Source organism: Hyla sarda, chromosome 4 (assembly GCF_029499605.1).
Source record: "Hyla sarda isolate aHylSar1 chromosome 4, aHylSar1.hap1, whole genome shotgun sequence".
In the NCBI taxonomy this organism is placed as follows: domain Eukaryota; kingdom Metazoa; phylum Chordata; class Amphibia; order Anura; family Hylidae; genus Hyla; species Hyla sarda.
In genome coordinates, this window is record NC_079192.1 from 247,161,093 (window position 1) to 247,188,873 (window position 27,781).

At 39.2% G+C, this 27,781-nt stretch overlaps 1 protein-coding gene across 13 annotated transcripts in view; it reads right to left on the reverse strand.

The window, feature by feature from the left end:
- Positions 1-24,081: 24,081 nt before the first annotated feature.
- The window catches only part of FOXP2 (forkhead box P2), a 250,247-nt gene continuing 246,547 nt past the window's right edge, over positions 24,082-27,781 (reverse strand). For 9 of the 13 annotated variants that reach the window (XM_056573868.1, XM_056573875.1, XM_056573874.1 and 6 more), the window contains exon 18: positions 24,082-27,781. This exon is cut by the window's right edge and continues 640 nt beyond it. The gene's annotated coding sequence lies outside the window, so the exon portion shown is untranslated. The other 4 variants (XM_056573873.1, XM_056573872.1, XM_056573877.1 and 1 more) reach the window with 2 other exon arrangements.

Genomic DNA, 27,781 nt, shown 5'->3' on the forward strand with positions numbered 1-27,781 from the left:
ATTCAGCCACTATGTGGCCTCTTCTCATGCTTCAGCCAACTCCAGGCTGTGCCATTCAGCGACTACATGGTCTCCTCATGCTTCATCCACCTCCAGGCTGTGCCATTCTGCCACTATATAGTCTCCTTATGCTTCAGCCACCTCCAGGCTGTGCCATTCAGCCACTATATGGTCTCCTCATGAATCAGACACCTCCAGGCTGTGTCTGCCATGGACCGCCAGGGGGACAGTGAGAGTGAGCCCTAAACTGACCCTAAAACATCTCTCCCGGCCTACTTGCCCATCCATCCATATACACAGTCGGTCACAGGCTAAAACAGAAACAGAAAACTACTAGACAACCAGAAATACCAAACAGGATACGAATAATAACAGGGCAGAATATAAAGAGGCAAACTGATAAGGAAACATAAGACACTGATCACACTGGGACACAGAACAAACAAACTGAACACCCACTCCACAAACGGAGTAGCCATTAATAAGAAAGCCCAATAGGCTACTGGCCAGTGGACACACTCCACCGTGTGGACAAGATGCTGACCCAGTAGGAAACAGAAATATAATATATGGAACACTAGACTAGAACTGAATGAGTCTGAAAAGACTCCAGAATACCAAACAGGAATATAACATACAGAGCACAAGGTACAAGCAAGACCGAACAAAAATAATCCTAAAACCGACTAATGTAACACCTACTAAAATACAAGGAGTATGCTATATAACCATTGCTAAAAACCCAGATAAAATGACAAGATAAATACAAGGTAAATGCTCAAGCAGACATAGTCAGAATATTGTACAAACAGACATAGTGGCATTAAACTAAATAACCAGCCCTGAATGCAGGAGAAGTCTGGCTTAAAATAGACACACCCGAGTTTTCATTCTTTCAGACCATTAACCCCTTCATGACCCAGCCCATTTTCACCTTCATGACCTGGGCATTTTTTGAAAATCTGACCACTGTCACTTTAAACATTAATAACTTTGGAATGCTTTTAGTTATCATTCTGATTCCGAGATAGTTTTTTTTTTTTCGTGACATATTCTACTTTATGTTATTGGTAAAATTTCACTGATATTTGTATCCTTTCTTGGTAAAAAATCTAAAAATTTCATGAAAATTTTGAAAATTTAGCATTTTTCTAACTTTGAAAGTCTCTGCTTGAAAGGAAAATGGATATTCCAAATAAATTACATATTGATTCACATATACAATATGTCTACTTTGTGTTTGCATAAAAAAATTGACAAGTTTTTACTTTTGGAAGACACCAGAGGGCTTCAAAGTTCCGCAGCAATTTTCCAATTTTTCTCAAGATTTTCAAAATCGTAATTTTTCAGGGCCCAGTTCAGGTTGGAAGTGGATTTTAAGGGTCTTCATATTAGAAATACCCCATAAATGACCCCATTATAAAAACTGCACCCCCCCAAAGTATTCAAAATGACATTCAGTAAGTGTTTTAACCCTTTAGGTGTTTCACAGGAATAGCAGCAAAGTGAAGGAAAAAATTCTAAATCTTCATTTTTTACACTCGCATTTTCTTGTAGACCCAATTTTTGAATTTTTACAAGGGGTAAAAGGAGAGAAATCACCCTAAAATTTGTAACCCAATTTCTCTCGAGTAAGGAAATACCTCATATGCGTATGTAAAGTGTTCGGCGGGCGCAGTAGAGGGCTCAGAAAGGAAGGAGCGACAATGGAATTTTGGAGAGTGAGTTTTTCTGAAAGGGTTTTTGGGGGGCATGTCCCATTTAGGAAGCCCCTATGGTGCCAGAACAGTGGACCCCCCCCCCACATGTGACCCCATTTTGGAAACTATACCCCTCATGGAATTTAATAAGGGGTGCAGTGAGCATTTACACCCCATAGGCGTTTGACAGATATTTGAAACAGTGGACTGTGCAAATCAAAAATTTTATTTTTCATTTTCACAGACCACTGTTCCAAAAATCTGTCATACACCAGTGGGGTGTAAATTCTCACTGCACCCCTTATTAAATTCTGTGAGGGGTGTAGTTTCCAAAATGGGGTCACATCTGGATATTTATTGTTTTGCGTTTGTCAGAACTGCTGTAACAATCAACCACCCCTGTGCAAATCGCCTCAAATGTACATGGCGCACTCTCCCTTCTGGGCCTTGTTGTGCACCCCCAGAGCACTTTGCGCCCACATATGGGATATCTCCGTAGTCGGGAGAAATTGCGTTACAAATTTTGGGGGTCTTTTTTCCCTTTTACCTCTTGTGAAAATGAAAAGTATAGGGCAACACCAGCATGTCAGTGTAAAAAATTTATTTTTTTACACTAACATGCTGGTGTAGACCCCAACTTCACCTTTTCATAAGGGGTTAAAGAAGAAAAAGCCCCCCAAAATTTGTAAGGCAATTTCTCCCGAGTACGGCGATACCCCATATGTGTCCCAAAACTGTTGCCCTGAAATATGACAGGGCTCCAAAGTGAGAGAGCGCCATGCGCATTTGAGGCCTGAATTAGGGATTTGCATAGGGGTATTCTATGCCAATGATTCCCAAACAGGGTGCCTCCAGCTGTTGCAAAACTCCCAGCATGCCTGGACAGTCAATGGCTGTCCGGAAATACTGGGAGTTATTATTTTGCAACAGCTGGAGGCTCCGTTTTGGAAACAGTAGCGTACCAGACGTTTTTCATTTTTTGGGGGGAGGGGGGCTGTGTAGGGGTATGTGTATATGTAGTGTTTTTTACTTTTTATTTTAGGTTAGTGTTAGTGTAGTGTTTTTAGGGTACAGTCACATGGGCAGAGGTTCACAGCAAGTTTGCCGCTGGAAGTTTGAGCTGCAGCGCAAAATTTGCGCCATCTCAAACTTGCAGCACTCACTGTAAACCTCCGCCCATGTGAGTGTACCCTGTACATTCACATTGGGGGGGGGGGCAAACATCCAGCTGTTGCAAACTCCGAGCATGCCCTTTGGCTGTCCGTGCATGCTGGGAGTTGTAGTTTTGCAACAGCTGGAGGAACGCTGGTTTGGAAACACTAAGTTAAGTAATAAACTTTCAAAGTGTTTTGCAACCAAACTTAGTGTTTCCAAACCAGTGTGCCTCCAGCTGTTGCAAAACTACAACTCCCAGCATGCATGGTCTGCCAGTGCATGCTGGGAGTTATAGTTTTGCAACAATTGCAACAGCTGGAGGCACTGAGGTAGGAAACGGACAATGTTTCTCAACTAGTGTGCCTCCAGTTGTTGCAAAACTACAACTCCCAGCATGCCCAGACTGCCCAGGCATGCTGGAAGTTGTAGTTCGGCAATATCTGAAGGATCAGATGTTGCCGAACTACAACTTCCAGCATGCTTGGGTAGTCTGGGCATGCTGGGAGTTGTAGTTTTGCAACATCTGGAGGTCCACAGTTTGGAGACCACTGTATAATGGTCTCCAATCTGTGCTCTTCCAGATGTTAGAGAACTACAACTCCCAGCATGCCTGGACAGACTAAGCATGCTGAGATTTGTAGTTTTGCAACATCTGGAAGAGCACAGATTGGAGACCATTATACAGTGGTCTGCAAACTGTGGACCTCCAGATGTTGCAAAACTACAACTCCCAGCATGCCCAGAAAGCCAAAGGCTGTCTGGGCATGCTGGGAGTTGCAGTTTTGAAACTCTCAGAGGCAGCAGTGAGATCGCTTTACGGCGATCTCACTGCTGCCAATGAAGATGCCGCACTGCTGCCGGAAACTCACCTCCAGGACGCAGCGCAGCCAGGACCGCATGGAGGACGCCGGGACCGCCGGGACCGCTCGGGACACCGCTCGGACGGGTAAGTGACGCCGGGGGACGGGTCAGGGACACTTAGCAGAGCGGTGTGTGTCCCGATCCCCGTGATCGGGACTCACACACCGCGCTGCTAAGTATTTTCATAGCGAAACGCTGCTATCAGCTAGTCAGATTTGACCAGCTGATAGCAGCGATCGCTGGGGGGGGGTGGGGGATGAAACCCCCGTGGTCGCACGGTAAGATGGCTGGCTATCAGTGATAGCCACCATCTTTCCGGGCGCTGCGGGGTGCCGCGAGTAGCGGCAGTAATTTTCATGACGTACCTGTATGTCATGGGTCGGGAACACCTTGCCACCCATGACGTACAGGTATGTCATAGGTCGGGAAGGGGTTAACCATTCCCTACCTAGGAAGAATAGAAAACTGCTCTGAACATCTTAGGTGTGTGAATGCACACCTAAACAGAAAAAATACAAAAACAAATGAATGGACATTACAGTGTCATTCAGCCACTATATGATCTCCTCATGATTCAGCCACCTCCAGACTGTGCCATTCAGCCACTATATGGTCTCCTCATAATTCAGCCACCTCCAGGTTGTGTCATTCAGCCACTATATGGTCTCCTCATGATTCATCCACCTCCAGGCTGTGTCATTCAGCCACTATATGGTCTCCTCATGATTCAGCCACCTCCAGGCTGTGCGATTCAGCAATTATATGGTCTCCTCATGCTGCCACAAGCTCCAGGCAGTCATTCAGCCACTATATGGTCTCCTCATACTGATACCACCTCCAGGCTCTGTCATTGTGCCGCCATGTGACATGCGATTCCTTGTTACATTTGGTCCTTTGTACTCACATGCCTGGGCCCTGGACACTATAACTCGGGAGTTAAAATTTCAATTTCAAAATCCTGAATTTCAATTTCAAAATCTTAAATTATTATTTCAAAATCTTGAATCTAAATTTCAATGGTCTCCACATGCTTCTGCTAGGCTGTGCCATTCAGCCACTATATGGTCTCCTCATGCTTCAGCCAACTCCAGGTTGTGCCATTTAGCCACTATATGGTCTCCTCATGCTTCAGCCACCTCCAGGCTGTGCCATTCTGCCACTATACAGTCTCCTCATGCTTCAGCCACCTCTAGGCTGTGCCATTCAGCCACTATAGGGTCTCCTCATGATTCTGCCACCTCTAGGCTGTGTTATTCAGCCAATTTATGGTTTACTGATGCTGCAGGGCCTGGGCATAAAAATCTTCATCGTAGCACTAGCTACCATAAATCTTCAATTAAAATTTCAAAATTCATCTTTTAATCTTAGGGATTGTGAAGCCCTAGCATTTACTCATGCTGCTGCCAGCTCCAGGCAGTGTCATTCAGTAACTATATGGTCTCTAATGCTGCCAACACCTCCACGCTGTGTCATTCTGCCACTATATGGTCTCCTCATGCTGCCAACACCTCCACGCTGTGTCATTCTGCCACTATATGGTCTCCTCATGCTGCCAACACCTCCAAGCTGTGTCATTCAGCCACTATATGGTCTCCTCCTGCTTCAGCCACATCCAAGCTGTGTCATTCAGCCACTATATGGTCTCCTCATGCTGCCACAACCTTCACGCTGTGTTATTCATCCACTATATGGTCTCCTCATGCTGCCAACACCTCCACACTGTGTCATTCAGCCACTATATGGTCTACTCATACTGATGCCGTCTCCAGGCTCTGTCATTGTGCTGCTCTGTGACAGTGATTCTAATAGCGATGCCTGTAATCTGCATGTCATACTGAATAACAGTATTATTTCAGTACCCCAGCACACTCCATATGCGTGTTAGAAAAAAGCAAAGTGTTCTACACCCCTATTGAGGCTCTCTGTAGGCTAGAAATAAATTCGAGCCAAAACTATTTTTTTTCCGAAAAATTCGGCAAATCGGCCGAATCAAATTTTTCTAAAGTTTGCTCATCTCTACTTACAACCACTAGTCCAACTAATACTATGCTCGACTACTGCTTCCACTGCTTCCTCGGCCACTAACTGTCCTAACACAACTCCTCTTTGTGGTTATCCTTCTGCTTAGCACTAGTGGGGGAAAGCAAAGACAGAGATGATGGAACAGACAGGCTAGAAAGGCCACTTGTACCACACTATGTAACTGTAGATGATGAGGAATCCACTGACACCTGGGTGAACATCACATAATCAGATTCTTTCTCCTCCTGAGATGACCACAAATGAGCCAACCAGTCCACACAAGGCACCTAATGTAGCAAATGAAATCTCGGCACTCACTTCTTGCTTGAATGATGTAGTATTTATTCACACCTATTAAGCTTACAGCAATTAGACATGTTTCGACAGATTGCCTTGTTCAAACTAGTCTATACACACTCTGCTGTCTAAGCAATTTATAGAGGAAGCTGGTTCCATGGTTCAAAAGACCTGGATTCCGGATTATTGGAATGGCTATACAATAACAGAGCAACAGTAACTTAAGCAACATATATATGTATCATATGTATTTAATGTTATATGACTTATTTTCCAAATCTGTAAGCAAATCTATGGTCCCATGATCTGCATGTAGATGGATGATCATTCTAATCTCTGTGTTGCAGTCTCTAACAACAACAGGAAAACAAGGGAAGGTTAAAATACTGTAAATAATACATTCCAAATATCAATTACAACAGTTGGGATAATTTGTAGTCTCAGTTTAGACCTCTGGGTTCCAGAGTAGAGAGTCTATTAATTCAATATGCTTCTTGACGTATTAGCATTTTTTTTTATATTTCCACCTCTCCTAGGTAAATTGACCTGGTCTATGACTTGATATTTCAGGTCACTGATATTATGTGACATCCTGTCAAAGTGGTAGGGTATTAGAAAGAGGATATTTTTACATCTAATAGACGATTTATGGCGATTGATGCGGTCTCCTATATGCTGGGTGGTCTCCCTTAATGTATAGGAAACTGCACGGGCATTTGATGGTGTAAATTACATTTTTTGAGTCACATGTACAGAACTTTTTACGTTTAACCACCTTGCCAGTATGAGGAAGGTAAAGATTTTCCCCTTGGATTACATTGCTGCACTGGGCACAATGTAAGCACGGGTATGTGCCCTTTTTTGGGTTCTCAGGACCGACTGTCGTTTTTCTATTTTTGCTGACTCCACGGACTAACTTTTCCCTCAGATTAGGGGCTCTTTTATTGCAAATCAGTGGGGGGGTTGAGGAATTCTCATACTTTAGGGTACTACTGGGTAAATATGGGCCAATGTTTTTTAACCCTTTTAGGACTGAGCCCTTTTTTTCACCTTAAGGACTTAGCTCTTTTTTGCAATTCTAACCACTGTCACTTTATACATTAAACCCTTAAGGACGCAGGGTTTTTCCGTTTTTGCATTTAAATTTTTTCTTCATCACTTTCTAAAAATCATAACACTTTCAATTTTGCACATAAAACTCCATATGATGGCTTATTTCTTGCGCCACCAATTCTACTTTGCAGTGACATTAGTAATTTCACCCAAAAATCCAAGGTGAAACAGAAAAAAAATTCATTGTGCGACAAAATTGAAGAAAAAATTTCATTTTGTAACTTTTGGGGGCTTCCGTTTCTACGCAGTTCATTTTTCGGTAAAAATGACACCTTACCTTTATTCTGTAGGTCCATACGGTTAAAATGATATCCTACTTCTATAGGTTGGATATTGTCGTACTTCGGAAAAAAACTCATAACTACATGCAGGAAAATTTATGTAAAAAATTCTCATCTTCTAACTCCTTTAACTTTTTTATTTTTCTGCGTACGGGCCAGTATGAGGGCTCATTTTTTTGCGCCGTGTTCTGAAGTTTTTATTGGTACCATTTTTGTATTGATTGGACTTTTTGATCACTTTTTATTCATTTTTTCATGATATAAAAAGGGACCAAAAATAAACTATTTTGGACTTTGGAATTTTTTTTGTGCGCATGCCATTGACCGTGAGATTTAATTAACAATATATTTTTATAGTTTGGACATTTCCGCATATGTGGCGATACCACATATGTTTATTTTTATTTACACTGTTTTTTTTATGGGAAAAGGGGGGTGATTCAAACTTTTATTAGGGAAGGGCTTAAATGACCTTTGTTAACTTTTTTTTCACTTTTTTTTTGCAGTGCTATAGCTCCCATAGGGACCTATAACACCGCACACACTGATCTCCTATGCTGATCCCTGCAAATCCATAGCTTTGCATGGATCAGTGAGATAGGGGCTTGATTGCTCAAGCCTGTAGCTCAGGCTTGGAGCAATCAATCGGCAATCGGACGCCGCGGAGACAGGTAAGGAGACCTCCGCCTGCATCCCAGCTGATCAGAACATCAGCCCGATTAAGCTGCCGGGAAGCGTTTACTTTCGCTTTCAGACGCGGCGGTCAACTTTGATCGCCGCGTCTGATGGGTTAACAGCGCGCAGCACAACGATCGATGACGCGCGCTGTTAGCCCAGGGTCCTGGCTATGATTAGGAGCCAGAACCGACCCGGTGTGATGCGGGGTCACGGCGTGACCCCATTTTAAACACCGGGACCAGGCGTAGGGCGTAGAGTGTGCTTTTACCGATTATTCTGATTCCAAGACAGTTTTTTCGTGACATATTCTACTTTAACATATTGGTCCATTTTTGTTTTTACTTGCATCCTTTCTTGGTGAAAAAATCCCAAAATGTCATGAAAATTTAGAGTATTTAGCATTTTTCTAACTTTGAAACTCTCTGCTTGTAAGGAAAATGGATATTCCAAATAAATAATATATTGATTCACATATACAATATGTCTACTTTATGTTGGCATCATAAAGTTGACAAAGTGGGATGTGTAAATGAAATTTTTTTTCAATAAAATGCTGTTTTTCCCCCCAAATTTCTCATTTTTACAAGGGGTAATAGGAGATAATGCCCCCCGCTAAATTTGTAACTTCCTTTCTTCTGAGTATGGAAATACTCTATGTGTGGACTTCAAGTGCTCTGCTGGCTTACTACAATGCTCAGAAGAGAAGGAGTTACATTTGGCTTTTGGAAAGCAAATTTTGCTGAAATGGTTTTGGGGAGCATGTCACATTTAGGAAGCCCCTATGGTGCCATAACAGAAAAAAAAACACATGGCATACTATTGTGGAAACTACACCCCTCAAGGAATGTAACAAGGGGTACAGTGAGCCTCAACACCCCACAGGTGTTTGACGACTTTTTGTTAAAGTTGGATGTGTAAATGAAAAAAAAAATGTTCACTAAAATGCTGGTTTTCCCCCAAATTTTACATTTTTACAAGGGGTAATAGGAAAAATGCCCCCAAAAACTTGTAGCCCCATTTCTTCTGAGTATGGAAATACCCCATGTGTGGACGTCAAGTGCTCTGCTGCAGCACTACAATGCTCTGAAGAGAAGGAGTGCCATTGGGCTTTTGGAGAAATAATTTGTTTGTAATGGAAGTCGGGGGCCATATGCATTTACAAAGCCCCCCATGGTGCCGGAACAGTGGACCCCCCCCCACATATGACTCCATTTTGGAAACTACACCCCTCACAGAATTTAATAAGGGGTGCAGTGAGCATTTACACCCCACTGGCGTTTGATAGATCTTTGGAACAGTGGGCTGAGCAAATGAAAAATTGCTTTTTTCTTTTTCACAGACCACTGTTCCAAAAATCTGTCAGACACCTGTAGGGTGTATATGCTCACTGCACCCCTTATTACATTCTGTAGGGGTGTAGTTTCCAAAATGGGGTCACATGTGGGGGAGGTCCATTGTTCTGGCACCATGGGGGCTTTGTAAACACACATGGCCTTCAATTCCAATGAAATCTCGGAACTCAATTTTTGCTTGAATGCGGTAGTATTTATTCACACGATTAAGCTTACAGCAATTAGACGAGTTTCGGCAGATTGCCTGGTTCACACTAGTATATACACACTCTGCTGTCTAAGCAATTTATAGAGAAACTGTATATTCGAAGAATGAACGAAGCACTCACCAGATGCTTTGCGTTTAAAATCTTCAGGCTTTATTTCAAAGGTATTCCGAAGATAAATCAAGTCGGACACGGGCAGTGCGGGAGAGCTGGAGGGTGGAGTGGGGGGATGGGCAACGGACCGTATCGCGCTGTGACGCGCTTCGTCAGGCCCTGGGGCCTGACGAAGCGCGTCACAGCGCGATACGGCCCGTTGCCCATCCCCCCACGCCACTCCACCCTCCAGCTCTCCCGCACTGCCCGTGTCCGACTTGATTTATCTTCAGAAGATGTTTGAAATAAAGCCTGAAGATTTTAAACGCAAAGCATCTGGTGAGTGCTTCGTTCATTCTTCGAATATACAGTATCTCTGCAACTATATTTTCCACGTGAGCACCCCAGAATTGTTGCATATTACTATTGGACATTGGGACACTGCATCAGACACTAATATCCATCCAGCGGGCTAATTGACAGTTAATAGAAGGCGGTGCCTAGGACTCTACATTTCTTCTTGATACATTAATTTATAGAGAAAGCTGCCATTCACAACCAGTTCCATGGGTCAAAAGCCCTGGATTCCAGATTATTGGAATGGCTATACAATAACAGAGCTACAGTAACTTAAGCAACATATATATGTAATAAATATATATGCAATATATACATGCAATACATATATATGTTGCTTAAGTTACTATTGCTCTGTTATTGTAAAGCCATTCTGATAATCCAGAATCCAGGTCTTTTTACCCATGGAACCGGATGGCAGCTTCCTCTTTAAATTGCTTAGACAGCAGAGTGTGTATAGACTAGTGTGAACAAGGCAATCCACCGAAACACGTCTAATTGCTGTAAGCTTAATCGTGTGAATAAATACTACCGCATCCAAGCAAGAAGTGAGTGCTGAGATTTCATTTACTACATTTGGATCTATCTGTCTGCGAGCACCATGCATAGAACGAGTGCTGACTCACCTTTTCCTGAACTTAACACACAAGGCCCCTGGCCTGGCTGTTGTTGCTATCTGCTTTGGGCCTGGGCAAATTGGTGATGCCCATAGTGTTGATACTGCCACCAACATGCTTACGAGCAGAGAACATGGCAGGAGTGCCCTTTCCTCATTCCTTCACCAGCCTTTTTTTTTTTGGGTGATTTATTACCAACTGATCAAGTAGGGGAGAAACTGCCGAACACATTTCACTCTCACAGCTAGAAATGCAGTTTTTTGTTAAACCTACAAATACAGGTAAAGTGGCACAAAGAAGTTAATCAAGTTTTACTCTATTTTTTGTTAAACCCAGAAAATACTAGTAAAATGGTGCAAAAGGGCCTGCAAGTTGTAAACTCAAAGCAATTAATGTACTTGTTTCTTTTTGATTCTCCTGATCCTGACAAATTTATTCCACTAACCCTAAATTGAGAGAGGAGGAAAACATGACCATCATAAGCACTTTATGTTGCAATGAACAGGTACACTAGTGCAGTGGGATTGATCTTTGTAGTGCAGACACACTGCCTGACTAAACTATAATTGGGACATCATGTACACCCCACCGCACAATTAACCTCTTGGGGGCGAAGGGCGTACCTGTACACCCTTGTCCCGCTCCCCTTCTATTATGTGCTCTCAGGACCTGAGCACAGATCATAGCTTGGTGGACCCATAACTAATGACCTGACATCACTGACCATGGTGATTAACCCCTTAGTTGCCGTGATCAAAGTTGATTGCAGCGTCTAAAATGATAAAAACCATGTCCCGGCTGCTCAGCGGTCCCGATCAGCTGAGAGGACGGCAAAGAGGGCCCGTACCTGCTTCCTCGCCGTGCGATCTGTGCCTCAATGCTCCAGTCGGGCATGCCAGGATGGAGCAGTCGAGCACAGATAACACTGATCAATGCTATGACATATCATTGAACAGTGTATGCAATCTAATGTTAGTTAATAAAAGGGATTTAACCCCTTCCCTAATAAAAGTTCGAATCACCCCCCTTTTTCCATTTAAAAAAACTAAGATAAACATAAACATATGTGGTATCTCTGATTGAGTAAATGTCTAAACTATAAAAGTATAATAAAAAAACAAAAATCTGGGAGCTCTACTTGGACCAAATGGACCAAGGATAGTGTTACACACTACCCTATAGGGCAACATATAAAAATATTATGTTACATTAACCGCACAATCAATGGCGCATACGTTAAAAAAATACCAAAGTCCAGAATTAGGTATTTTTGGTCACTTTGTATACCCTAATTTTTTTTTATAAAAAGCGATAAAAAAAATCCCACCAAAACAAAAAATGGTACAGATAAAAACGACAGATCACGGCGCAAAAGATAAGCCCGAACACATCCCCGTATAACATTTTTTTATTTTCATTTTGCCATAGATTTTGTGGTGAAATGATTGATGTCATTACAAAGTAAAATTGGTGGTGCCAAAAAAACAAGCCCTCATATGGGTCTGTAGGTGGAAAATTGAAAGGGTTATGATTTTTAGAAGGGGAGGAGGAAAAAACAAAAGTGCAAAAGAGAAAAATGGCTTAAGGTTAAGATGCTAGAATGCTCTGTGTTACCATGTACAGATTGCCTGACTGGGCTTAATAGTATTGGTATCTGAAGTGCTGGTATCTGCTGGTATCTGTAGTGCACAATTGCTGGGTAGTACTGCAGGTCAGCCAACCCCATAATTGAACTGCTACAATCCTTTGCTTTGTGGTATAGTTTAAAATCTTTCTATGGCTGGGCTCTATAGTGCAGTCACACTGCTGGGATCTGTAGTGTATAATCACTAGACAGTCCTGCAGGACAGCCCACAACACAATTGAACTGCTACAATGCTTTGTTTCTTGTTGTAGTGTGAAGTCTTTCTATGAGCTTGTTAGTTCAGTCACACTGCTGGGATCTGTAGTGCAGCACAATCACTGGACACAAGTATGCAGACCAGCCGTCACTGTACAATGCTTTGATTTGTGTTGTAGTATGAAGTCTTTCTATCACTGGGCTCAGTCAGTAGTGCAGTGGTACTGCTGAGATCTGTATTACAGAATCTTTGGGCATAGCAATACAGGTCAGCTTACTGTATAATGCTTTGCTTTGTGTTGTAGTGTGAAATCTTTCTATGGCTGGGCTCTGTAGTGCCATAGTAAGTTGTTTTGTGCTCTGTATGTCTCTCCAAGATGGCAACAGCAACACTGTGCTTAGGTTTTTTATCAGTCCTTTCAGACCCACCTCTAAGCTATTGGGTTTCAGACAGGTCGATAAATCTGGGCACATGTTCTTAAAATGTTCTTTTCTTTAAGGAACCAGATTTCACATAAAGCCACACAACCCTGACTTAACTTCCTTAACCCCTTAAGGACCGGGGGTTTTTCCGTTTTTGCATTTTCGTTTTTTGCTCCTTGCCTTTAAAAAATCATAACTCTTTCAATTTTGCACCTAAAAATCCATATGATGGCTTATTTTTTGCACCACCAATTCTACTTTGTAATGACATCAGTCATTGTGCCCAAAAATCTACGGTGAAACGGGAAAAAAAATCATTGTGAGACAAAATTGAAAAAAAAAACGCCATTTTGTAACTTTTGGGGGCTTCCGTTTCTACGTAGTACATTTTTCGGTAAAAATGACACCTTACCTTTATTCTGTAGGTCCATATGATTAAAATGATACCCTACTTATACAGGTTTGAATTTGTCGCACTTCTGGAAAAAATCATAACTTCATGCAGAATAATTTATACGTTTAAAATTGTCATCTTCTGACCCCTATAACTTTTTTATTTTTCCGTGTATGGGGCGGTATGAGGGCTCATTTTTTGCGCCGTGATCTGAAGTTTTTAACGGTATCATTTTTGCATTGATAGGACTTATTGATCGCTTTTTATTCATTTTTTCATGATATAGAAAGTGACCAAAAATGCACTATTTTGGACTTTGGAATTTTTTTGCGCGCACGCCATTGACCGTGCGGTTTAATTAACGATATATTTTTATAATTCGGACATTTCCGCACGCGGTGATACCATTTATGTTTATTTTTATTTTTATTTACACTGTGTTTTTTCTTTTATGGGAAAAGGGGGGTGATTCAAACTTTTAATAGGGAAGGGGTTAAATGATGTTTATTCACTTTTTTTTTGCACTTTTTTTTTGCAGTGTTATAGGTCCCATAGGGACCTATAACACTGCACACACTGATCTTTTACATTGATCACTGGTTTCTCATAAGAAACCAGTGATCGATGATTCTGCCGCATGACTGCTCATGCCTGGATCTCAGGCACTGAGCTGTCATTCGGCGATCGGACAGCGAGGAGGCAGGTAGGGGCCCTCCCGCTGTCCTGTCAGCTGTTCGGGATGCCGCGATTTCACCGCGGCTATCCCGAACAGCCCACTGAGCTAGCCGGCATGCTTTCGGTTTCACTTTAGACGCGGCGTTCAACTTTGAACGCCGCGTCTAAAGGGTTAATAGCGCGCGGCACAGCGATCAATGCCGCGCGCTATTAGCCACGGGTCCCGGCCGTTGTTAGAGGCCGGGCCCGAACCGCTATGACGCGGGGCCACGCCGTGGCCCCGCGTTATAGATCGGGAGTGGACACATGACGTTCCAGTACGTCATGTGTCCTTAAGGGGTTAAATGGGTACTCCTCTGCTAGACATCTCATCCCCTATCCAAAGGATAGGGGATAAGATGTCTGATTGCTAGGAGTCCCGCAGCTGGGGCCCCTGTGATCTTCCGCAGTATCCAGCATTCTAAACAAACGCTGGGGTTCCCACGGCAGTGGTCGTGATGTCAGGGCCACGCCCCTCCTGAGGTTACACCACACCACCTCCATAGACATGGACCTAATGAACGGCCTCCGGCTCTGAGCGTTCTAAACATAATGTTCAGAACGCTGGAGCAGCGGAGTACCCCTTTAATCCCCTTCAAGCTGCTATTTTCCCAGTTTTACAACTCTTTATATCCCCTGTTTTACTGAATACACAGAACTTCTATTTTTATTTCTTTAGGAAAATAGCTTCTTGAAAGTTTGGCAGCAGTAATATTCGGCACAAGCTGACTATGACTTGCTTATAAACTATATTACACCACTTGCTTATAAACTAGAAGTAAATTAATTTGAAACCTAAACCTCCATGCAAGTATCACTAATGTCCTACTAGATTTGAGTGAAATAGATAATGTGTTGTGTACAGCAGCACACAAAATGACTCTGTAATGTGCATTTAAATAAGCTGTTGCACCTAATGTCATGTTGTAATACATGCTTGATAGCTTACAACGATTTACTTGCAGTTAGAAAACAATATGTGATGCATTATTGCACATAAAATGATAGTAAATGACTTCAATTTTATTAAATGCACACTTTCCAGTTACATATCATCAGACTCATATTTCAGATCCACACATCTTCCTTTAGCTGTTGTGAATGTTACCTGATTAACCCTTTTACTACTCAATTGTCTGTGCCTCAAAACCTTCCAAGATATAATGTAGTGTTGTGTGTTTTTACATATATATACTGTGAAACGATATTACTTATACATATTTTATTTTCTAAATATATACTTTTGAGTTTGTCAGCATGGCCACACATGGAGCATGTTTATCAAAAACTGAGAATAACATAGGAACTCTTGTCTATGCACAGAAGAGAGTCTTTTTCGTATGTGATGGGTGCAGGCTGTCTTACACAGCTGACATCTGTAGACAGCATCTAGGAATAGAGAGGACTGTGAGTCTGGCAGTTTAACCCCTGAATATCAAATGTGACATTTTAGGAATAAGACATAGGTGGAGTCCTACCCATGGGGGCTGTTGGTTTGTCATTGCAACTAGGGGCCTTAGTAAATTCACTATACACTGTAACACAGGAGGTCTTGCCACAAAGAAGACACATGCCCAATGCTGGCTTTTGGTCCCCACAAGTGATCAAAAAGTCATATGTACCCTGAATTTTTACCAATAATCCTACATCTTACCCCACAAAACCTTCAGACAGCTCCCATAATGTTAAAAGAACGTTTTTACTCTCTAAAGGCATTTCTAATCCTATGTGCTGATGGCTGGAACACCTCCTTTCTTCTTCTTCCATCCTCGCCCCTGCTTGATTGACAGTCAGCTGGAAACCGAGCCCTGTTTCCATATCTAACACCGGTACAATTTGTATGCATGTTGCAGGAATGAAATTTGGAAGCTGAGCCTTTAGGGTCAATCAGGCAGGAACATGGATAAAATCATTAGCAAGAATATATTTTTTTTACTTCACCTTTCTTGATGATACAGTATATATACTGTATTGTAATAACCTTTTTTGAAAGTGCACTAGATACTGCTGTCATATGCTTACTATGACACTCCCTGATGCTGATGTTCTGTTAATTCCCTGTTAGAATGTACACCTGGGGGGGGGGGGGGGGGGTAGGATTTATCTGAGATATCTGAACAATCTGAGATTTTTAAACTTTAATGATTCAAGTTTACAAATTGTTAAACTTTGCATAACCAACAGAGTATATTAATATTCATTTGTGGGTCAGCCCCCTTTATGACTGTACAATGTAGTGTTTACCATTATTTACTTAACTTTCCTTGTTTTTTTTTTTCTCTCCAGTAAATCTTTTCTTGTAAAAGAATATTCATTATTCTTGGAACAGTTTGTACAGTCATAGCCAAAAGTTTTGGTTTTTATTATAGTGGCAATCTGCAATAACTCTAGATTGTTATGAAGACTGTATCTATAACAAGGGCAGCACAGAAAGGGATTTTTTACTGTAAGAGCAGTGAGACGATGGAACTCTCTGTCAGACATTCAATAAAGTTAAAATTGGGCCTGGATACAATTCTGGAGAGTAATAACAAAAGTTAAAGGGGGAAGATTTATCAAAACATGTTTAGATGAAAAGTTGACCAGCTGCTTGTAGCAACCAATCAGATGGCTCCTTTCATTTTCAGAGGCTTTTCCAAAAATGAAAGAAGCAAGCTGAATGGTTTCTATGGGCAACTGGTCAACTTTTCCACTGCATAGGTTTCGATAAATCTCCCCCATAGTCACTAGATTGTAGAGGACATTGGTGTATTCTGCCAGACTTGGAGTAAGGAAGGGATTTCTGTCCCTAAAAATTAGAAAAAAAAAATGGCAACTCATGTTTTTTTATCTGAATCAACACTATAGGCTGATATCACTCTGTCTTGCATATTGAAATAGTAAATTCAAAGAGCAGATGGGATGCATTATAAGGGTGTGTGTGTGTGTGTGTGTGTGTGTGTGTGTGTGTGAAATCTTCTTTTAACCACTTAAGGAACATGGACATATGGGTACGTCCTGGCTACCTGGTACTTAAGGACCAAGGACGTACCTGTACGCCCGTGGCAATTTAGGTCCCTGCCACAAATTTAAGGTGACATTTTCTCCTAATACCACTTGTGAAAAGGAAAAATTTGGGGTAACCCCAGCATTTTAGTGTACAAAATCAAATATTTCCTTTTCACATCCCAATGTAATGAACATTTATCAAACACCTGTGGGGTGTTATGACTCACTGTACCCCTTGCTATGTTCCATGAGGGGTGTAGTTTCCAAAATAGTTTTCTATGTGTTTTTTTTTTTGCTGTTCTGGCACCATAGGGGCTTTCTAAATGCGACATGCCCCCCCCCATTTCAGCAAAATTTGCAAATGTAACTCCTTCTCTTCTGAGCATTGTAGTGTGCCTGCAGTGAACTTGATGTCAACACATGGGGTATTTCCATACTCAGAAGAGATGGGGTTACAAATTTTGGGGGGCATTTTCTCCTATTACCCCTTGCAAAAAAAAAAGTAGAATTTGGGGGTAAACCAGCATTTTAGTGGGAAAAAAATTCATTTACACATCCAACTTTAAGGAAAAATCGTCAAACACTTGTGGGGTTTTAAGGCTCACTTGTACCTCTTGTTATGTGCCTTGAGTGGTGTAGTTTCCAAAATAGTATGCCGTGTGGGTGTTTTTTGCTGTCCTGGCACCATAGAGGCTTCTTAAATGTGACATGCCCCAAAAAAACTATTTCAGAAAAACTCACTCTCCAAAATCCCATTGTTGCTCCTTCCCTTCTGAGCCCTCTACTGCGCCTGCCGAACACTTGACATACACATATGAGGTATTTCCTTACTTGAGAGAAATTGGGTTACAAATTTTGAGAGGATTTTTCTCATTTTACCCCTTGTAAAAATTCAAAAACTGGGTCTACAAGAACATGCGAGTGTAAAAAATGAAAATTTGGAATTTTCTCCTTCACTTTGCTGCTACTCTGGTGAAACACCTAAAGGGTTAACACACTTACTGAATGTCATTTTGAATACTTTGAGGGGTGCAGTTTTTATAATGTGGTTATTTATGGGGCATTTCTAATAAGAAAGCCCTTCAAATCCACTTCAAACCTGAACTGGTCCGAAATTTTGTGAAACATTTTGTGAAAAAGCCCTCTGATGTCTTCCAAAAGTAAAAACATGTCAACTTTATGATGCAAACATAAAGTAGACATATTGCATTTGTGAAACAAGATATAATTTATATGGAATGTCTAGTTTCCTTGCAAGTAGAGAGCTTCAAAGTTAGAAAAATGCTACATTTTCAATTTTTTCATCAAATTTTGGAATTTTTCACCAAGAAAGGATGCAAGTATTGACAAAGTTTTACCACTAACATAAAGTAGAACATGTCATGAAAAAACAATCTCGGAATAAGAATGAAAAGTAAAAGCATCCCAGAGTTATTAATGCTTAAAGTGAAAGTGGTCAGATGTGCAAAAAAACGCTCTGGTCCTTAAGGCCAAAATTGGCCTGGTCCTTAAGGGGTTAAGCATGGCTGCCTTTAAGAAAATGTACAGGTATCATTGATTTACATCAAAATAGCTTTACAGGCAAGGGCATTGCTGCTTGAAAGATTGTCCCTAAATCATCCATTTATCAAATCATCAAAATATTTAAGGAGAGAGGAACAATTGCTGTGAAGAAGCCCAAGAAAGTCCAGTTGAGTCAGCTACCCGGTGGCTAGTTTTAGCATCCCAGAACAGCGGCTTATATCTGGCATGAAGCAATATCTGTTGCAGGCTATTAACTGTTTACATGCTGCTGTATTTTTTGTGTGTTATTGGTTGTGCAATGGCTTGATCAGCATCACAGACCTCCATGGCTACCATGCCTATGACAGGCTGTATTATTAAAAAATAAAAATGAGCTATAAATAAAGGTAAAAGATTTTAAAAATAAAAAGGACAAAATAAAGAATAACTAATTATGATTGATTGCTATAATCTGAATTTCCTTATTTCTAACGAATTATGTGATTGAATTTTAAAGGACCACATGCTTTGATGCTTACTCCCTAACCATCAGAAAGTTTTGATTGAAAATTTGACTAATGTCAACCATTACATGCTCTTTTAATATGTTTCATAAAGAAACAATTTTTAGACCTATGCCAAATTGATTTCCTAGAAGTGGTCAACTTTTCCCAATGTTCTTGGTAGAGTATGCCATTTTTTTGTATTGTAACTATAAATTCTTGTAAAGCATAAGCATGTTAAAGAATAACTTCTGTATCCCTCAAAAATGAATAAATGATCTAGTACACAGATTAGATAGGTGATGTCTCTCCATAAATGTTTTCTATATTTTTTAGAACTGCAGTTAATATACTGTAGACCATATAACCGATATACAGAATTCTTAATGTTCAGATCACTCAAAATAATCTTAGACTAATTTCTCTACTGATTAATTTTTCTCTATGATTACGCATTATGTAACTCCCATTACCAAAATGTATACATGAGATAGTAATGATATCATGGCACCTTACCTTGGTGTTCAGAAACCTCTGCTTTTCTTAAACTTAATTTTACTGCATTTTTTATTCAGATCATTGCTGTCTGTTTTTTCTACAAGTGACTACTGAGACTGCTGTGTCCATCTATAGTTCTCATCATTTTTTTTCTGTTAAACACTAGTACATATTTTATCTTCTTACATATGTCACTGAGACCAGCTTAAATAAACCATGCACCTAATTTAAAGATCCTGTCTACTGTGAAACAGGAAGTGTGATGATGTGTGATGATGTTAAAAATACATCATCTCCATTTCTCATTTTGCTCCTTTCACTTATTCTTCCCTCCACTTTCCAATGAAGTTTGCTGTTCAAGCTAGATTTCATTCATGAACGAATAGATGTCTGTAACTTGGTCTTGCCATACCTTCATGGCCAACAGATTGATCTTTTTTCAATTGTTTAACTAGTGTCTAAAAATCCACCTCAACATTTTACATAGTCATTTATTTCAGTCATAATTTATGATTACAGATAAGGGAACTTTTCAAAAAATTCCTTTTGTAGCTTTGGCCAAACCTAAACAAAAAGTTTAGTTTGGACCAAACTAGTTTTGTCAGAATTGAATGTTACTTCATATTACTTGTAAAATATATATTTTTAAAATACTATCTTACTTTATATTATTTTTCTTTTTGCTGGTAGTAAGCACAGAAGAGACTGAAATTAAAAGGTAAATATTGTTTTCATTGTATTGTTTACTGTAAAAACACCAGTACTAGCATAATAAAGGGGTTAATGAGGGGCCTTTTTGTTTATTTCAATATATATATTTAAACTGTGTGTATGTGTTTTTTTTCTTTTTTCATACTTTGCAACAGCTTTTAATAATGTTATACAGTGTATAGAACATTGTTCCCCAACATGTAGCTCATCAGCTGTTCCAAAACTAACATTTGCCATAATGCCTAAGGTCCTCCAGGCATGATGGGAGTTATTGTATTGCAACTGCTGAAGAGCCACAGGTTGAGGAGCCGTGCTGTACACTGTAGAGCATGGTTCCCAGGCTGACTATTGCTCCCGGTATGCCTGGCCAGTTACTATTTACTGAGGACAAATCTGCATGAAAAAATAACAATCTGTGTTGTGCATTCAGTTTAAGTGCCTAGGGCACCACAAGCCATAAATATGTCCCTGATAGATAATTTGCAATAACTAGATGTTGAGTTTAATGTAGCCTTGGACTTTAAAAAAGCTTCAAAAATAGGATAAGATAATGCACACAGCTTGTTGAAATCTATAAGCCCCTAATATTAGCTACATATGTATTGAAATGTTACTGGAGATATGTGAAATAAAAAAGTGATAATGAGTGAAAAAAAAATTCTGGTTATAATGTCAAGAAACACCACATTAAAGGGGTACTGCCATGGAAAACTTTTTTTTTTAATCAACTGGTGCCAGAAAGTTAAACAGAATTGTAAATTACTTCTATTAAAAAATCTTAATCCTTCCAGTACTTTTTCGGGGCTGTATACTACAGAGGAAATGTTTTTCTTTTTCGATTTCTCTTATGCTACAACCACAGTGCTCTCTGCTGACCTCTGCTGTCCATTTTAGGAACTGTCCAGAGCAGCATATGTTTGCTATGTGGATTTTTTCCTGCTCTGGACAGTTCCATAAATGGACAGCAGAGGTCAGCAGAGAGCACTGTGGTCGTGACATAAGAGAAATCCAAAAAGAAAAACATTTCCTCTGTAGTATACAGCCCCAAAAAACGTACTGGAAGGAATATGATTTTTTAATAGAAGTAATTTACAAATCTGTCTAACTTTCTGGCACCAGTTTATCTAAAAAAAAAAAAAAGTTTTCCACGGGAGTACCTCTTTAAACCTCTTGCTAGCCTACTGTAGAATGGTTATTTGCATGAAACAATAGGTTGCCTTGAACTGTGAACCAAACTAAGTGGACAATTATCTTATGAAAAATGTCTACTTAATAGGTTTAACAATTCAAGGTATGTTATAAGAGACACAGGCTGTAATACAGCCTACATGTATTTACATTTTATAAGACATATTACAAACCAACCTCCTCCATATGTTGTTGGATTAATAAGTTATTATAAAAGAATATTGGCTTTTATTACCAACTTTAGCCAGGATATAAAAATTTACCATTTACAATTAACATCAAATCATTATGTAGAAGTCATATAAGCAACATAGACTGTTTCACTGGGTTCACATGAGTTGTGTCAAGCCAGTTGTTTTATGCCTTAGATTAATACAACCAACTCTAAACTTGTCTACTTTCACATTGATCCAACATGTAGAGGTAAACATAAAATGCTTTAACTTAATATATCATATAGAAAAATATTGCCTCAAGAATCTTTGGGATCAGTTTTGTTATTAGTTTCCATCAGGCATTTTCAATCAGGATGGGAGAGCCAGACATTTGTGAAGGGGGACTTATCTTCACCATTGTTTCTTTGTATTAATGGTATCATGGATATTAGTCCTAACAGATCTTATTTTATTATAATAATTATTATTATTTAATATTGGCTTAAATGCATATTCAAATCGGAAAGAGACTGTTGTTATTATTATTATATAAATAATGTGTAAGGATTAGTTAATTATATATATATATATATATATATATATATATATATACATATATATATAGACTAGGGCTGCAATGATTAATCAATGTTATCGATAAAATTCGATAACGGGATTTGAGGATGGCAAATCGCGTTATCAAATAATCGGACGATTCGTTGCAAAAAGATGTCGGGAGCCGGCAGTCATGAGACTGCAGCAGGAGGTGTAGGCAATAGGGCGCTGTGTCTGCAGGTCCTGCAAATCCCACACTGCCACAGCCTCTTTAAGTTAACAGTACCTGACCCCAGTCCCCGAGCCCGGGCGGATACCGCTGGAGCTGTGGGATCAGCTGCTGCTCACAGCTCAGGAGCTGCACACCGAGCTGCTGGAGACCAACAGTAAGCTGCCCTGGCTCCGGGACTACTTCTCCAATTCTGGCAACTAGCGGGCATCAGTAAGCCCAGCGGCAGTGGACAGCTGAGCAAGTGACCCGGTGACAGGGGGTGGGGCTTGCTGGGGGCGGCTGTCAGCTGGGCTGTGGAAATTCGAATATATGTGGAAGGAGATAGTGACAGATGGGTGGCATGTGTCTCTGTCATTACAGTCTGAAATAGTAAGTTTGGTGGGGCTAGTATTAGTATATAGTGTGTACTACACTCACTGCTATACACATGTCTTCTGCAGACAGTAGGGTGCAAATGCTCTGCACATACCCCCATGTATATAGCAGTGTATGCACTACACATACACTGCTATACACAGGGGGGTATGTGCAGAGCATTGCACCCTAGTGTCTGTAGTACAGACAATATTGTGCAATGCTCTGCACATACCACTTTGGGTATAGCAGTGTGTGTGTGTAGTACATACACTGCTATACACATGGGGGTATGTGCAGAGCATTGCACCCAAGTGTTTGTAGTACAGACAATATTGTGCAACACTCTGCACATACCACTTTGTGTATAGCAGTGTGTGTGTAGTGCATACACTGCTATTCACATGGGGTATGTGCAGAGCATTTGCACCCTAGTGTGTCTGTATTACTAAAGAGTCTGTACTAAAGACATGGGTCGGGTGCAATGCTCTGCAGTCTACACATGTGTCTAGGAGTGCTATATAAAAAGAGAAAAGTTAAAAAAAAAAGTAAATTAACTGCTCCCCCATAAAAATTAGCTCGCAGATTTCCTATTGCTATACAAAAAAAAGGAAAATTATATATTTTTTTTACATATTTGATACTGTCACATGGCAAATTGTCTGAACTATTAAAATATTATTGAATCCTTAAGATTTGATTTTAATAGTTCAGACAGTTACCCATGCGGCAGTATCAAATTTACGCTGGTTTCTGTACAGGATCATTAACAATGACAGCAACCTGCGTAAACGTAAAAAAAAAAAAAAATATATATATATATATATATATATATATATCAAAAATTACTGCTGCCTGGTCACATCACATGCTAGAAACTTTTAATATGGCCATTGTACATAATTTTTCAAGTACTTTTTTGGCATTTTGATATTTTTTCCGATTAATCGATGAAATAATCGACAACTAATGGATTATTAAAATGATCGTTAGCTGCAGCCCTTATATACATATATATATATACACACATGAGAATAATGAATGCCCTTTACATGGAACTCTTTTAATTCTGCTTCATGAAAGCAGATTTAAACCATGTGCACATGCTTAGCAGTTGGTCTGACTTGGTGATACCACTTGCTCAGTTACTTTGATTAATATGCCCCAGGCGCCCATGTTCATAGATGACATAGTATGCAAAATTATTTAAGTGAAGGTGAAAAAAAAAAGCTACCCCGATAACAGATGTAGCTCAACACGGGACATTTATTCTAACAATAAAATCCAAGTGAAGCAATGTTATTTATTTTGTGCTCAACCATGACATCTGATAATGGCTAAACTATCATTCACCGGACTCACTGGTCTTCTTTACAACATCTTTTACATTAGTACTCTTGTACTAAATACTTTACACAATACATGTAGTAGAATTTGTAGGCATACAGAAACAATATAGTGAGCTGAACTGTAAGGAAAATTGCAATAATAATAATAATAATAGTAATAATATTAATTGGGTCAAAAGAATTAGATATTTTATTTTATTCCAGAAATGTAGGCAAATGAATGAAATGGTTTCATATACATGTTTACATCCAACAGTTCAGAAATATTGTTTATACATATAGTAAAAATGTACATCCTTTTACCGAACCAGATCTCATTGGTGAAAGATTTTGAATTATATGAACAAATATACCAACAATCCAAAAGAGTAAGACATTGTATATTACCTACAAGTACAAGAAACCCAAGATTTATTAAAAAATAAAAATAAAAAAGACAATGAAAATTTTTTAGCATGTCAAGTTTTTTTTTTATATATGGATGTGAATACATTTGCAACAGCTTCAAGTGAAAGTGACCAATGTCAACTTATTTTAAATATTATTTTAAATATTTTTTTTTTCATTGGTACAGTAGACATATATTCTACCTGTGCTTCCAATTACCTCAACTGAGATTATATATGAATGGAGTTAAGGAGCTGTGGGTGTAAAATGATTATGATTGCTTCCCCAAGTGTCTTGGTTTTCAAAAGAAAGTCATTCAAAAGTAATTCTACCTAATACTTGTAACAGTCACAAGAAAATTGAATTGATGTTCAAATATAAGAAGTATGCAATGAATCCAGCTATACAGAATGAAATCTATATACTCACTATTTCAGTGACACCTATTTGCTACATATAGTAAAGGCAGCCATTTTGAAAAATTAGCCAATGTTTATGGCCTATGAATCTGATTTAACTTTCAATACTGGTCGTGGAGTCTCTCTTAACTTTTTTTTTTAAAGCTTGTATCCAATCTCATACATAAAATGACAGCCTATACTTTGTGTAGGCATCAAGTGCACCCTAAGCAACTGTTTTTTAAATAATGAAAATGTCAAAAAAAAATCTGATAACTCCCTGGTGTTAGAGGTAGACAGTTTTCTTTCAAATCCTAGGTTTGGTCCATTTATTTTATTCAGCAGTGAAAGCCATGAATACAAGAACAAATAACAGCTGTTACAATTCAACCATGACTTCTAACGTCAGAGAATTCAAGATATGAACACACAGTACACAGTAATGAAAAAGTATCAAAAATTGTTTACCTCAAAAAGATAAATAAACAGGTTTATACCACCAATACATAAACAGATGTTTGTGCTACAGTTAAACTTAGCTGTATACAAAACATAATGGATCCCCATCATCATCATATGATAGAAGCAAGAATACATGAGCCATTTTAATTGTCAGACATTATGCTTCATAAGGTATGCACAGAAGTTCAAGCAATAAATACATACATTAGTTAAAAGCCTTACAACAGCTACGCAAAGCAGAGCGGGAAAGCAGGGTTGCTATTACTAGCAAGCGATGATATAGGAGTAAAAATTAATGAAATGCATTAAAGCAACATTTTTCTTAGAAAAAAGTCTGGTCATTTATGGGTCCACCAACATTTTTACATAATATGCACAATTATCAAAATACAGACCAAGCATCTCAGAAAACCCCAAAAAACCTAACATCTAATTTCAAAGCAACTGCAGTTTTGGAGGTTTTTCTGGTATATGTGCAAGCAGCTATTTTTTAATTGTATTTATACAAAACCCATGCAAAACTCTACAGGTATATGCATTCTGTGGCTGAGACTTCCTTTCAAAGTTTTGTAACTGAGGTATGCATACTTAAGCATTGTCGTCTTTGGCCACTTTCGCGATGGTGCAAGTATCACATTAATTCCTTTTGTACTACCAAGGTGGACACACATATGAAGACTATTTGCTCTCTTTTCATAGTCTTTCCCTATTTATCATAATGATTAAGGGCACTCTTTCTGTCAGTAATGTGACATGTTCATCGGATGGTAGAAAACTGAGCTTTCTGCTGATATGACCAATAGACAAACACCATGAAAGTAGCAGGTACTGTGATACTTTGACAATTAATGTTATCTGCCTTTTTTGTGTCTAATTTTGTTTTGTGCAGAGGTAGAAGCTTTCAGAAAGCCTTTTGGGTAAGTGGGAAAACCCCTTTGAAAGCTGTTGTGTCCTTCTATTTGGCGTGATAGATGACTGTGTATATCTTTTAGTCATTCTTGCTGACTTCAGCAAAGAATAACTGATGAGCTTAGTTTGCAAGAACCATCTCCATCATATGAAGCTGGTACATATGTTAAGCTCTAGCAGCCACCTTCTGTCAAAATCTGTTTGTAAAGCAATAACCATAATTAGGTTATGAGGTCCCTTGGTTTGGGTAAAGTATTATCAAGACTTGGCACAGCACATAAAAAGCAACATGTAAAGTTTCTAGGTTTCAGAAAACACCTATGTTATTTCAACATAGTGAATAAAGAATTGGAACTTTTTGGGATTGGGTTATTTTGTGTGAAAACCAGCATTCCGACAAGTTGGTCAATGCAAGTTTCCAGAGGGGAGTGTATTGTTAGTGTTAATATCCCGTATAAGCAGAGGCAGAATTCTATGTAACTTTGGTTTGACTGAAAATAAATACCATGGTCTACGATTGCTATATCTTTGATTTCAGTGTAAAACTTACCTAGCTCACTTTAAATCAATATGAAATTATTTTTTTGGCTTTACTAGACCTTTTACGTTTGGTTCCTACGTTTTTTTTTTTATTATTTATTATAACTTAAGACTATAAAAATAGTACACAACAGATAAAGACCATACAGTACAAGACAATCTAACAACATGTTTTCACCACAAAAATAAAAAATAAAATAACTGACTGTATGGGAACTAAAAAAAATAAAACACAATGTTTATATATAACAATATGCATTCTGCATTTGTCAAGTACATATATATTTTGGTTGGTTGGTCTTCCACATTTTGTTGGTTTCTATCAGTCTTCTACTTGGAGAGACTGTTCTCATCCTTGTCTTATGTTAAATCTTCATAGTATTTAGAGTGGCCTCAGAAGAGAAGAAAACCTTATTTCTCATTGAACTTTCCTTATTTGTTTCTTTGTGAAGGGCTAAATAAAAAGATCCCAGAGGTCATCAGAAAACAGCAGGTAGTTCGTGGAACGGTTTCTTTGTACGAATTAAAGTTACAGAAGACGGACCAAGGCAAGTGGCTGCTTCTGTTGTTGAGCTATTGGCCATTGTTAGAGTTGGCTTTGGTTTGCAGCTGTAGCCTTTGACTGTGTTTTCAGGTAGACAAAGCTTTATCACACGGAGGTAAATAGTACAGTTGTAAGATATATGCAGATATGCAAATGTTTCTATGGTGCTCGCACAGACAATGTTAGTTTAGGATTGCACTTTACAACTTAACACTAACAGCACAGACTGGAAGCCTAAAAGGTTTTTGGATGTTGCAACAGTCTAATTACTGTGGTTCGTAATACCTAATTCATGTCATTTACAGCTGGTGGTACCAACATAAAAAAAAAGAAAAGAAAAGACAAAAACAAAAAGAAATGTGCTTGTTTGATTTTGTGTTTCAATTCAGCTAAACAGGCAGT